Below are 13,195 nucleotides of genomic sequence, written 5' to 3'. Positions count from 1 at the left end.
CTCCCCACACCCTGCTGCTGATTACCTGTGTCATGGGCCCAAGTTCTCTTTCCTACTCCCCTAGAAGACCAGCTCCCGGGTACTTCTAAAAAGCTTCACAGTTCTAAGGAGAAACTGAGATGACACAAAACCCAGCAGAGGACTGGAGGTGATTCCAAAGGGAAGGAAATCTTACGGAGTTGCTAGCAGCCTCTGGGCCTGACTTCTCTCTTCATTCTAGGTTCTCTAGGATTCCTCCTGGGACTCAACTCCCAACTTTAAGGCCCAAGGGTGTGGCCAGCTTGAGTTCATCCCAGTTCCGCTCCCTGCACACCCACTCACTCACCCAGAAGATGCAATCAGCCCGGGACAATAGGTGTTAGTGGAGTCCCAGCTCACATGGGTCCCACCCTGGAGTTGAGCTGCTCTGCGCTGGCTCAGGAGGAGAGACTCCTCGGCATGCTTCCAATCTGACACTTCGGATTCGTTTCCTTGGCACACAACACGCCACCCCCCACCCCTGCCCCAGCCAGCCCCTAGAGCCCTGGGCTGGGGATCTCGAAGATATGATGATATTGCAGAAGAAATCAGAGATGGGGAGGAAGCTTCTGGTCCTCCCAAAGGGATCTGCAGTCTGAGTCTCGCCTGTGGGCACCCCACCCTGCATTTAGTAAACATCAGGATGGTGCTTCAAATGGCCCTACAGCAGGCCTTAGCCCTGGCGGTTCCTGCTGCCTGGGATGCTTTTTCCTCAGATATCCGCATGGCTCATTCCCTCACATCCCCGAGGCCTTGGTTCTCATCCCCTTCACAGGGAGGCCTTCTGGTCTTCCTGATTTAAGATCCCAACCCCACTAGGGCACTGCCTCCCCTCCCCACCCCCCCCACCCCCTGCTGCTTCATTTTTTCTTGGCATATATCTCTATATAACATATTCTACATGGTACTTATTTGAATTGTGTGTGTGTGTGTGTGTGAGCCCCCTACTAGATTATAAGCTGCACGAGGGCAGCTATTTTGGGGACACCACTGGTCACCAGTGTCAAGAACAGTGTCTGGCACATAGGAGGTGGTAATATTTGCTGAATGAGTGAATGAATCATCCATGAAGAGACAGCCTTCCGTCTTTCTGACAAAACATCAAGAGCTACATTTATTGAGCACCTACTGTGTGCCAGGCCCTCTACAAGACACATCACGGCACTGACTCATCCAACCCTCAGCAGAGGAAGTGGAGAGGGAATGGCCTGGCAGAGCCTGCGCCCCTAACCACTTCTCCCGGGCTGGTAAAGAACACAGTTCCGAAATAAGGCCATGGCCCCTCCTTCAGGCTCCTGAGCCCCAGTCCTGGAGGAGCAATTTGGGGCCCCCCATCAAGAGCCACAGGGGCCTGAGGGGCTCACTTATGCCAGCTCCATCATTTTACAGTGAAGACTGAGACCCAGGGAACCTCGCTCAGAGTCACAAACGGAGCCAAGACAGGAGCCCACTGTGGTTGAGAAACTGGCTTCCAATGTTGACTTTGCCACTTTTTAGCTGTGTGACCCTAGGAAAGTTCCTTAAACTCTCTGAGTCTCATTTGTAAAACAGGGATAATACAGATAGATCATGCACAAAACAACTTAGCCCGGCAGCGGCCCTGAGGAAGAGGAAGATGATGACAAGGTTCTGCGGAGCCGGCAGGGAGTGGGATCCAGGCCCCCTGACTTGGACTTCTAGCACCTCAGGCTGGGTCTCCAGCTGCTTCTTTCCTTGCCTTCCCCTTCCCCTTCAAGGTAGAGGTGGGCAAACCCAGGGGGGCTGGCCCACCCTCTGTCTTCACCCACGGCCGTGGCTCTAGGATGCCCCTGCAGGAAGGTTCTCGGAGTCTTCCTATTCTTAGCGGCTACTCATGCTTCTCCCAAGACCCCAGAGGGTCGATGGCCCACCACAGGCTCTGCTCCAAGAGGTCCTCCTCAAGCCTGCCAGCCTGAAAGTGCTGCTTTGGTGCATTCTCCTCGCCCAGTGAGGCCTTGGCAGCCTGCCCCCGGACCCTTCCGTGATGTTCCACCCACCCCTTACTGCTCGCGGGGCAGTGCCCTGTCTCCAATCCGGGCCTCGGCCCGGGCCTCTCCAGACTCCACTGCCTTTAGACGCTTCTCCCAGTGACCTCACCACATTGCCACGCCTGGCCATTCTCCCACAGTGGTTCCTCCCTCCTCCGTCTTCGGGGGGGGGGGGGAGATGCAGCAGCGTGGGGTAGCAAGGGGCCTGGACCAGGGGCCAGGAAGCCCACATTTGAGTCCCAGCTCAGCCACTGAATGTCAGCAGGAATTGGGAGAATTCACAGCCCCTCTCTGGGGACAAGGAGAACCCTAAGTCCCTTTCTTCACTCTCCCCATCTATAAACTAAGGACTGGACTGGATGTGGGGAAGGTCCTATGCACTCCACATCTGGGGAACTCTGTTGAGGAAGACCCTGAGGTCACGCACATCTGGGCTCAGCCGGAAAGGGTTTTCTCCACCTACCCCCCCGCACCCTCGTCCATATTCAAAACATTGTGCACATCCTATCAGCTCCACCTCCTAACTATAATCTGACCCCAGCCACCTCTCACCGTGTGCATCTTTCACCTGGATACCACAGTGGTTTGTTACCTGTGAGATCATATCCCTTGACTAGTGAAAATACACCAAATGCTCCCTCTGTCCTTAGGGTGAAATCCATGTTCTTTCCCAGGCCTGCTATGATCTGGCCCCTACCTGCCTCTCAGACCTCATCTCGAACCACCTTTTTTCATAATACCTCAGGGCCTCTGCACTTGTCGTTCCTTCTGCCTAGAATTATTCCCCTCCCCCCAGATCTTCAATGGCTGCCTTCAATGGTTTGAACACAATGACTTCTATTCAAGTTACAACTCAAAAGTTACCTCCTCAGAGAGGCCTCCTTTGACCACACAATTTTTTTTTTTTTTAACGTAAGCTCCACGCCCAACGTGGGGCTTGAACTCACAACCCGAGATCAAGAGTCGCATGCTCTACTGACTGAGCCAACCAGGTGCCCTGACCACACAATCTTAAGCAGGCCCCCTTCCCCTCTGCCTCTTTCTACTGGATCACCCTGCCTTATTTTCTTTATGTCACTTACTATGGGCTGAAAACATTAAACTTGTTTATTTTTAGTGTCCTTAAACATAAGCTCCAAGAGAGAGAAATCCTCTTAGGTGCTCCTGTGGGTATCCAATCGGTAATGGGTGCCCCATAAATACTTGAGCAATGAGCAAATTCTGCTGTGGGTATGTGGTCGTAGGGGTAAAGGCAAGGGCCTGGCACTTTCCATCCTTGGGCCGGATGATGCCTGACAGCCTTCCCTCGGGGACAAGGCTTACTTATCCTGGGGTTCCTCCCCACCCCACCCAGCCCTTCTCATGGTCAGCTCTTGGCCCTCCCCGCCTCCACCAGGGCAAACTGTCTCTGGGTATTCCCCGGTCTTCGTTGGGGACTCAACTCCCAGAGGAGCTGGGAGCACTTGTCTCTAAAGGCACAGGTGCAGGGAGCACTGGAAACACCCCAGCGTCACCCAAGGGCCACTGCCTTCACCTCTGCCCACCCTCCCACCTGTCTGCGTCCTTCCTTCAACTTGGCCTGTCACCTCGCTGCCCCTCCGCTCGACACAACCTCGCTGTTTGCGCCGCTGCCGATCCTCTCCAAAATGTGCTCCTTCCAACCTCTGGGAATCCAAGGAATTCCGTCTCCAGGACACACAACCACTCATTAACTGCGCCACGGGAATTACGATGATTGCCACGGCTAATAGTTCCAATTCCCACAGCAACACTCCTCAAGTCAGCATAGTTGGTGCGATTCATCATCTTAGCCTGTCACATGTCTGTCCACAAACATTTCCTGATGCTTACTCCTCACAGGGCCTGAGAGATCCACGCTGAGCCCCGCTTGCCTCAAGCTGACAATCTGCTTGGGCCAGCTGGGTGAGCACAAGAAAAAAAAAAAGATGGACTCAGGATACCAGAGAGAACCTGCTAGATGGTGAGCACCACAGGACAGGTCCACGTGGCCTGGCATCAGCGGGGGGTGGGGGGTGCCCAAGGGGGTGCTGAGCTGCCCCACACCCTCCACCCAGAGCTTCCTGCGAAATGCACCACGGGAGAGTTCTTAACTTGAGGGGAAGTGCCCCCTCTCACCAGACTGCCCACCAAGCCCCTTCCGTGGAGAAACTGGGGAGTTGCCACTGGGGACGTTAGAAGGAGGAGGGGCTTGAAAGCGGGTAGATTTGGAGGATGGAGAAGAACAGCCCGAGCCAACGCTTTGGCAGGAAGCTCAGGCATTTGAAGGTGGGGGGCCCCCTGTGGAGAGACGGGTCAGACGGCACCCAGGATCCCCCTCCCTGAGAGAGGGAGAAGGCCAATGAGAAAGGTAGAGTCGGGCAAGGTCTTTAATCCCAAGCTGCTACATATGGGATTTATCCACTGGTTTTGCTCAGAACAGCTTGGCATTTTGCGCATGGAAGGGGAGAAGAGGGATAGAATGAGCAAACTCGCATTTACTGGACGATGTGGCACCGCAATGGGCACTGCTCGTGGGCTCTTGTTGAATTCTCTACAGCAGTCCCATGAGCTGGAGATCACCCCACCTGTTTTACAGGTAGGAACCTGAGGCTGACAGAGTTTACCAGAACATGATCTAATGTTCACAAAGGTTATGAAGGACTCCAATTTACCCTTCCAGACCCACCCTGGGGCCTCACCCTGCCTCACAGCCTGCACCCCAATCTGCCTTTGTCTTCTCCCTCAGTGCATGCCAATGGCAACCTGCCCATGTGTCTGAGGCCCCCACTGAACGGGCCCCCTTGCTCTTCAGGACACCATGAATCCACTCACCCACTCTGAAAGCATCCAGGGGATTCTGGTGACTACTAACGTAGCTGTCTCCAAAGTAGATGCCGGCACCCCAGGAAATTCACTTGAGTGATCCACTGGGGTGTGGGAAGAAAGATCAGAATTTATATTCTTATCCAGTTTTTAATCTTACCTTTCTAAATGTTCTATCTTAATGTATGTTTTATAATGCACACATTAGCACAGCTGAACATATATACCCAAGCTTTGACAAATACATATTCATACGAATATAAAGTGCATGCTCAAAAATATTCTTACAGAAGGGGTACGCAACTGTAGTTTACATTGGAGGACCCCAGATATGAGCTCTCACTTGAGAGGCAGTAGTGGTAGAGAGACTGGCTTCAGCAAGCTGAGTTCAGATCCTTCATCAGCTATTTCTGGGCTGTGTGGCTAGGCGAGTTTATAGAACTCTCCTGTACTTCAGGTCCCTCATGTCAGAACGGTGGGGGTGGGGGGGTGGGGAAGGGCACAGCGCCCACCTCAGGCCGATTAAAAGAGATGATGCCCAGACAGCCCATAGGCCAGAGTCTGGTACCGGAATGATAGATGCAGTTATTATTCCCTCAGTCACAGGGAGCAGAGCCGGGCCTGGCCTGGGCCTTGTGGTGGGCCGAGCCCTTGGGGACTGCATCTACTGTAGGAGGCCCAGGACCCAGAATAAGTCACTACAAATCAGCGTGACCAGGGTTAAGACAGAGATCGCTAAAATGGCTAGGGGAGGCTGACATCCTTATCACTGTCCTGGTGTGACAGGCGAGGCAGAAAGAAGTGGCCTCAGAGGGTCGCGGACCCTCACTACAAGACGATTTAAGCACTTAGGAACTCCCCCCAGGGCACGAAGCCCTTTCTCAACCAGCTTAGCATGCTGTAGGGGCACATTACAGGAAGGCCAAATTAGAAACACAGAACAAAATCTCCCAGGTCTAGAAGCAGATGGCTCAGGGGAGTATGGAATTTCCCATCCTAACTGAGATGGGGCCACAGGTACTCCCCAGACTCAGCTGACAGGTACCCAGACACCCCCCCCCACCGGAAGATGGCCAGGGGGCCATGAAGATGAAGGGGTCATGGTGGGGGTGTATGAGCAGAGATTGAACAGGCCCTAAGAATGGAAGGAGGCCCTGGCTACCTGGCAATGGACAGGCTTGGCAGTGGGTATAAGTAGGTAGGTGGGGACTTATTATCCCATTTCACAGATGAGGAAATGGAGGCTCAAAAACCAGAGACATCTGTTTTCTCTCAGCTTACCTTAGCCTGGTACAAGTGCAGCTGATGACTCAGCCTTGACCTCCTCCTTCCCCTAGCATCGAGTAGTCTCTGGCGTAAGAGATCCCTGCAGGAGTTAGGTGCCCTGGGGTCTAAACCTACTCTGTTACTGCTCCGTGTGTGCATCCTGAACAAATCCCCTGTTCTCTGAACCTCAGTTTCCTTATCCGTACAAGGGGTTGATTACTAAGTTCCACCTTCACCCTCCCCTCCTACTTTTCTTCCAATCCTCTCACTTCCAAAGCCCTTCTAGAAGCTTATCCCCAGGGTTGAACCCTTCTAGGGGCCTGGAGGTCACAGCCCTGCCTTAGGGACCTGTCTGGGCCTGGCCCACGCAGAGTGGATGTGAGCCCATCTGCCCCAGATCCAGAGACATCTCCATTCTGGGGAGCCTGCCCCCCCTGTCCCTAGCTCTTCCTCTACTCCCTCAGCAGCTTCTGCTGGCCCAATCCCTCCTCCAAACTCACAAACACGTGGACACTTTTTCTGCCAGAACCGTGAGGGCGGTGGCGGAGGTTTTCTACATAAATTAGCTCACCTAATCCTCACAACGTTCTAGGGAAGTTGCTTTATGGATCCATTTCCCTGATGTGGAAACTGACACAAAGACCTTTCTTGGACCCCAGGGTTGGAGGTGGAGGTCTTGGCCTGTGGAACCCAGAGCCCATGTTTTCCTACGACACCTCTCTGTCTCCACCCCCCCAAATCCTTCCTCCAAGTGTTCAGAATGGCGCCCAACTATGGCCCTTCCCTCAAATGTAACATTATGCAGCCATTAAAAATAATGATTACACACACACAGATGACTAATAACAACAGAGAAAATGCTTATGACACAATGTTAAGAGGAGAAAAGCAAGACACAAAAATTATAAATACAGTATGATAAAATGAGATTAACATGATTGTACACAGAAACCAGACTGGGAAAGAAAATACACCAGAATATCCACAGTTGTTTTGTGTGTGTGTTAGTACCTCGGGCAATTTCTTTCCTACTCTTCCCCGTTTGCCAGTCAACCCATGCACATTAGTTTTACAACGAAGAAAAGATATCATGTACAAAAAATGATAGATTTGTGGTTGAAATATTTGGAAACCTGCTGTTTCCTCTTCAACTCCCTCTCCTTCAAATCCCTCCAAAGCCTACGTTTTCAGTACAACGTGACTATAACCAAGAGACATCGCAGGAGTTTGGGGAGCAAGCGGCCCCTCCACAGACCCACGCCCAGCTCCGCCTCTCTGAGCAGCCTGCTTTGACCAGACTGTCCTCTGCGTCCGGTGAGGAACCCCCGCCCCCGCCCCTCCTCCCAGCCCCCCGCCGGAGCTGCTGCTAAGGCTCACCTGATACTCGCGGGCCGGCCTCGCAGATGCTAGGTGAGCACACCTGTCCCTTCAGGTGAGGACTCGGCCAGGGCGCCCCGCGCAGGAAGGAGGGAGCCGGCCGGGGGCGGGGCCGTGACGCCACCCTTCCAGCCCCGCCCCCGGCTTCCCGGCCACGCCCCGGCTTCCCGGCCCCCAGGCGCTCGTGATTGTCGTGCTTTAGGGGTAAGCCGCTGGGGACACTCCTCCCGACCCGCACGCCCCCCCACCCCGCCCCCGTAGGCGGACCCCCAGCCATCAGCAGCACCTGCCAAAGGGAGCCTCCAAGTGCGCCCTCGGGGGTGGGCGGGCTGGAAGGAGAGGTCCTGCTCTTCCACAGCGAGGGTCCCTTCGAGAAGCCTGGAAAGCTGGGATCCCCATTACCCCCTAACTCCACCTCTCCACCTCCACCCCCGGTTTACAGAGAACTGCTGGGTCCGCGGATTCCAGGTCCAAATCACCTGGGATAAAGAATGACGTCCGAGGGACGGAGGGAGCCTCTGATTCCCCGAGTGTTTTCTTCTCTTTGTACCCCACTCTCTGTGCTTCCCTAGGACCCTTCCTCCGACCCCTTCTGCTAAGGAAACCAAGAAGTGTGATTCCAGCTCTTGGGGGTTGGGAAAAGGTAATCTGGCATCTGACGCCTGTAGCCAGAAAACTGTTTTCATCTACTTTATATCATCTGAGGTTGCCTATATTTGGCAGAGTTCTGTGTTGGATATGCCAACCTTCTGGCGGTGGCAGAAAGAAAGGGCACCACTTCTTTGAAAAGGCAACCAGGCTTCACCTATCCAAAAGCTTTAAATACATGCTCGCCCTTGGACCCAGCAATTCCATTTCTGAAAATCTACCCAAGGAAGTCATTCAGAATACATGTTCATTGTGGTGTTCTTCTGGCCTTTTTTTTTTTTTTAATTATGGCATTCTTTATAATGGTGAAAATTGGAACTAGTCTAGGTGTCCAACACCCGGGACAGAGGTGACCAGCACAAACACACAATGGACTATTACATAACCATTAAAACTTATGTTTACAAACAGCTTATAATAAAATGAGGAAATGTGTTATAATATTACAAGAAGAAAAGCAGGCTGTGAATGTGTGTTGACAGCAGGATTACAGTTGTATTTAAAAGCAGAATACAGTTTTATACACAGGAAAGAGACTGGAAAGAAAATGCTTGCTGTGGTTCTTTCTGGTGGGGGCACTATGAGGCTTGTTTTTTATCCTTCTGTTTTCCTGCATTTTCTCCTAATGGGCTTATATCACTTTTATAAAACTCCTTTATTTCAGAAAATGTTCTCATTAATTGAGCACTTACTATAATCTAGGATAAGCCCCTTTCATGTAAGCCTTGCAATAGCCCTGAGGTAAGAATTATTACTTTCCTCAGGTTACAGATGAGGAAACCAAGTCTGAGAGGTTGTCTCCCCAGGTCACACAAATAGAAAGGGTCAAAGACCCTTTCTCTCTTTCAAGGCCAAGGGTCACTTTTAAACACCCTCCCAATTAGCCACTAGGTTAAAAGGGTCACCGGCTTCAGCAGGGCTAAAGGGACCCAGGGAGAAGGTTTGCCCGCCTTTTGGCTTCTAGAGGAGGAGCAGTGTGCAAGCCCTCCTTCCTATGGGTGAGCTCTTCCCTCCTGCCGGGAAGGCTTTGAGGCTGGCTTGACACCAGTGGGACCCAGGGAGGAGAGCTTCCCAGAGACCAAGCTCCAAGGTTGAGATGTCAGTTAGCTCAACCTCGTCGGTTAGTTTTGTAGCCTTAATATATTTTTCTGATTATAAAAACGATCTATATTTATTCCAGAAAATTGGAGAAGTCGATAAAATATAAAGAAGAAAACAAGTGAATCCCTTTATTGCTTTACCTTTTATTATAGATATTTTATTTTATTACAGTTTATTTATTGATTTCTTTTTAAGTCATCTCTACACCCAATGTGGGGGCTCAAACTCATGACCCCGAGATCAAGAGTCTCGTGCTCCACCGACAGCGCCCACCAGGCATGCCTAGATATTTTATTTTATTTTATTTATTTTTTAAAAAAATTTTATTTATTTATTTGACAGAGAGAGAGAGACAGCGAGAGCAGGAACACAAGCAGGGGGAGCGGGAGAGGGAGAAGCAGGCTTCCCGCTAAGCAGGGAGCCCGATGTGGGATTCGATCCCAGGACCCTGGGATCATGACCTGAGCCGAAGGCAGACGCTTGACGACTGAGCCACCCAGGCGCCCTAGATATTTTAAATAATACTAAAAATTAGAGGGAATGTGGTGTAATGAATCCATATACCCATCACTGATTTTCAACAAACATCAACTTTTTCCATTCTTGTTTCACCCGTCCCCCACCTACATTTTGTCAAAGGAAATTCCAGGTATATTATTTCACCTATAAATACTTCAGTAATTATCTCTCACAGATAAAGACTTTGTAAATCAACAACAACACACGCACAATACCATTAATACACCCTGCAGTAGTGACACCATTTTTTATTAGATTATTTAATAGGCAATCCATGTTCAAATTTCTCTAATTTGTCTCCAAAATGTCTTTTTCCAGTTGGTTTGAATCAGGATCCACAGAAGTCCTACCTATTATATCTAGTTGATATATCTCTTAAATTTTTTTCTCTCTTTCATTGAGATATAATTTACATTCCATAAAATTAACCATTTTTTAAAAAGATGTATTTATTATTAAAGAGAGAAAGTGTTGGGGGGAAGGGGCAGAGGGAGAGGGAAAGAGAGAATCCCAAGCAGACTCCCCGCTGAGCATGGAGCCTGATGCAGGGCTCCATCCCACAACCCTGAGATCATGACCTGAGGCTTGGGGCACCTGGGTGGCTCAGTCGGTTAAGTAGCTGCCTTTGGCTCAGGTCATGATCCTGGGGTCCTGGGATGGAGCCCTGTGTCAGGCTCCCTGCTCATCTGGGCGTCTGCCTCTCCCTCTCCCTCTGCCCCTCCACCCCCACCCCCTGCTCGTGCTCTGTCTCTCTCAAAAAAAAAAAAAAAAAAAAGAGTTGGAGGCTTAACCATCTGAGCCACACAGACAGCCCAAAATTCACCATTTTGAAGTGTACAATTTGGTGGCTTTTTGTAGATTCTGAAGGTTTGCAACAATTACCACCACCTAATTCTCTAACATTTTTATCACCAGAAAAAAGAAACCCCATACCCACTCACAGTCATTCCCCATTCCTGCCCTCCCCTAGCCCCTGGGGACCACTCATCTCTTTTTGTCTTTTGCCTACTGGAGATATTTCATATAAATGGGATTGTACAGTCTGTGACCTGTCGTGTCTGGCTTCCCTTTGCGTAATGTTTTCAAGGTTCAACCACGTTGTGGCAGGTGTTGGTACTTCACTCCTTTTTATGGCTGAATAATATTCCAGGCTGAGTTTCCCACAGTCTGGAGTTGGTTGACCGCATCCCTGTGGTGTCTCTAACATGTTCCACTCTCCCCTGTATTTCCTACAAGCTGCTAATTGAAATGTAGTTGCTGGAGGCTGGAGGCTTGATTCCATTTGGACCCAATGATTTTATCCAGACTATCCACAGATGATGCTGTGTTCTTCCTGGTGCTTCAGAGCAGGCACTGTGGTGTGTCACGCTGTCCCAACTTTTCGTGATGGTAAGGTTGATCAGTGACTTTAGGTGTCAGCCTCGTCATCTGTTCCAAAGTTACCCATCAACATTGGACCCAGTGATGGTAGCATCCATTGATGATCACGGCCTAAGTCTGCTCTTTTACTCTTCAGTTTATAGAAACGGAAACCGAGGCTAAGAGAAGAGAAGTGATTTGCCCAAGGTCACATGGTTAGTAATAATTAATGAATAGCCTCCGCCTATTGGCCCCCTGCGGTATTCCTGGCGCTGTGCTAAACAATTTACGTGAACTGACACATTTATTTATTTATTTATTTATTTATTTATTTATTTATTTATTTATTTTAAGATTTTATTTACTTGACAGAGAGAGACACAGCGAAAGAGGGAACACAAGCAGGGGGAGCAGGAGAGGGAGAAGCAGGCTCCCCGCGGAGCAGGGAGCCCGATGAGGGACGGGATCCCAGGACGCTGGGATCACGACCTGAGCCGAAGACAGACACCCAACCCACTGAACCACCCAGGCGCCCCGAACTGACACATTTAATCCTCTCAACAACTCTGTGGTTGGCTCTATATTATGCTGTTCCTTTTCCAATGAGGAAACTGAGGCCCAAAATGGTGAAGAAACCTGCCTTTCTTTGATGAGTCATTTGGTGATTCATGTCAGGAGGTTCCAGATGGCAGAGAAATGAGAAAACACAGTTCTTGCTCTGCTAAATATAGACACAGGCAAGGTGAACAGCATCATAAGAGAGAAAGAGATGGGAGCCATGGAAGTCTTCCCAGAGGAAATATCACTGGAGCTGGGCCTTCAAGTATGTGTAGGAGTTTGCCATGGGGAGTAAAGACAGAGGAATGGGCCCACCATATGAATAAGGCCTGAGGTGTGATTTGGGCTCTGGTCAAAGACTCCATTCCTCACCATGGACGTAGTCTCACAAACGTCTGCCCTTGGGAAGGAGGAAGAGAGAGGGTGTGGTTTGGCCCATCACATACTTAGAATATGCAGACTTACTGCAGAGTGAGGAGTGCAAAGAACACTGTACTAGGAGTCTGGAGTGTTCAGTGGGCTGTGAGGCCCGGATGCTGTACCCAGGTATGGTCCCTGCCCTCAAGTACCTAAGAAAAATGGAGGGAGATAGACCTGTGCATCATTAGCTCCTGCCCTAGAAAGAAGAAAGGTCACCCAGTCCTGGTCCTCAGCTCCAGCTCCAATATTCTGATTGGAGGGATTCCCCTTCATATACCTGGACCGTTGAGTGAAAAGAACCTCCAACAAACTGCATTCAAAGTGCCCATTGAACTATATATGTATTTGCTTTTATGTGCATAGACTATCTCTGGAAGGGTCCAAAAGGTCCAAAAGGAAAAAAAACTGCAAATCATGCTTTCCTGAATATACAAAGAACACCTAGAAATCAATAAGAAAATAAGAATATGAACAGACTTCACAGAAAAGGAAATACAAAGGTCTCTGAAATTCGGGTCAAGACTGCAGCCTCATTCATTTTTTAAAAAGATTTTATTTATTTATTTGAGAGAGAGAACGAGCAGTGGGGAGGGACAGAGGGAGAGAGAGACAGACAGACAGACAGACTCCCTTCTGAGCAGGAAGCCCAATGCAGGTCATGCGGCTGCCAAGAGGCAGAGCTGGATTCGAACCCGGGCAGGAAGATCATGACCTGAGCCAAAGGCAGACGCTTAACCAACTGAGCCACCCAGGCGCCCCTGCAGCCTCATTCAAAAGAAGAAAAATGCAAAAATAAAATTACACTGAGATTCCACACTCACTCGTCAGGTGAGGAAAATTACGACATTTTGGGAACACACTGACGGCACGTCTCTGGGGGAACAGTCACCTTCACTTGTGGGAGAGTAAGTAAGTAAATCCCCTAAGGAGAGCAATGGCAACTTCCACCAAACTGACCACTGCACATTTCCTTTGCCCTCGGAATTCCAAACCCCGGTATTTATCTTACAGGTATAAGTGCGTAGGAGGGAAATGGGTTATTCATAGCAGTTCGTGTGTGTGTGTGTGTGTGTGTGTGTGTGTGTGTGTGTGTGTGTGTG

The sequence above is a fragment of the Callorhinus ursinus genome, unplaced genomic scaffold (assembly GCF_003265705.2).
Source record: "Callorhinus ursinus isolate GAN/ISIS: 27379988/994484 unplaced genomic scaffold, GSC_fseal_2.0 scaffold48, whole genome shotgun sequence".
NCBI classification, from domain to species: domain Eukaryota; kingdom Metazoa; phylum Chordata; class Mammalia; order Carnivora; family Otariidae; genus Callorhinus; species Callorhinus ursinus.
Note: the sequence above shows the minus strand (reverse complement) of the source record.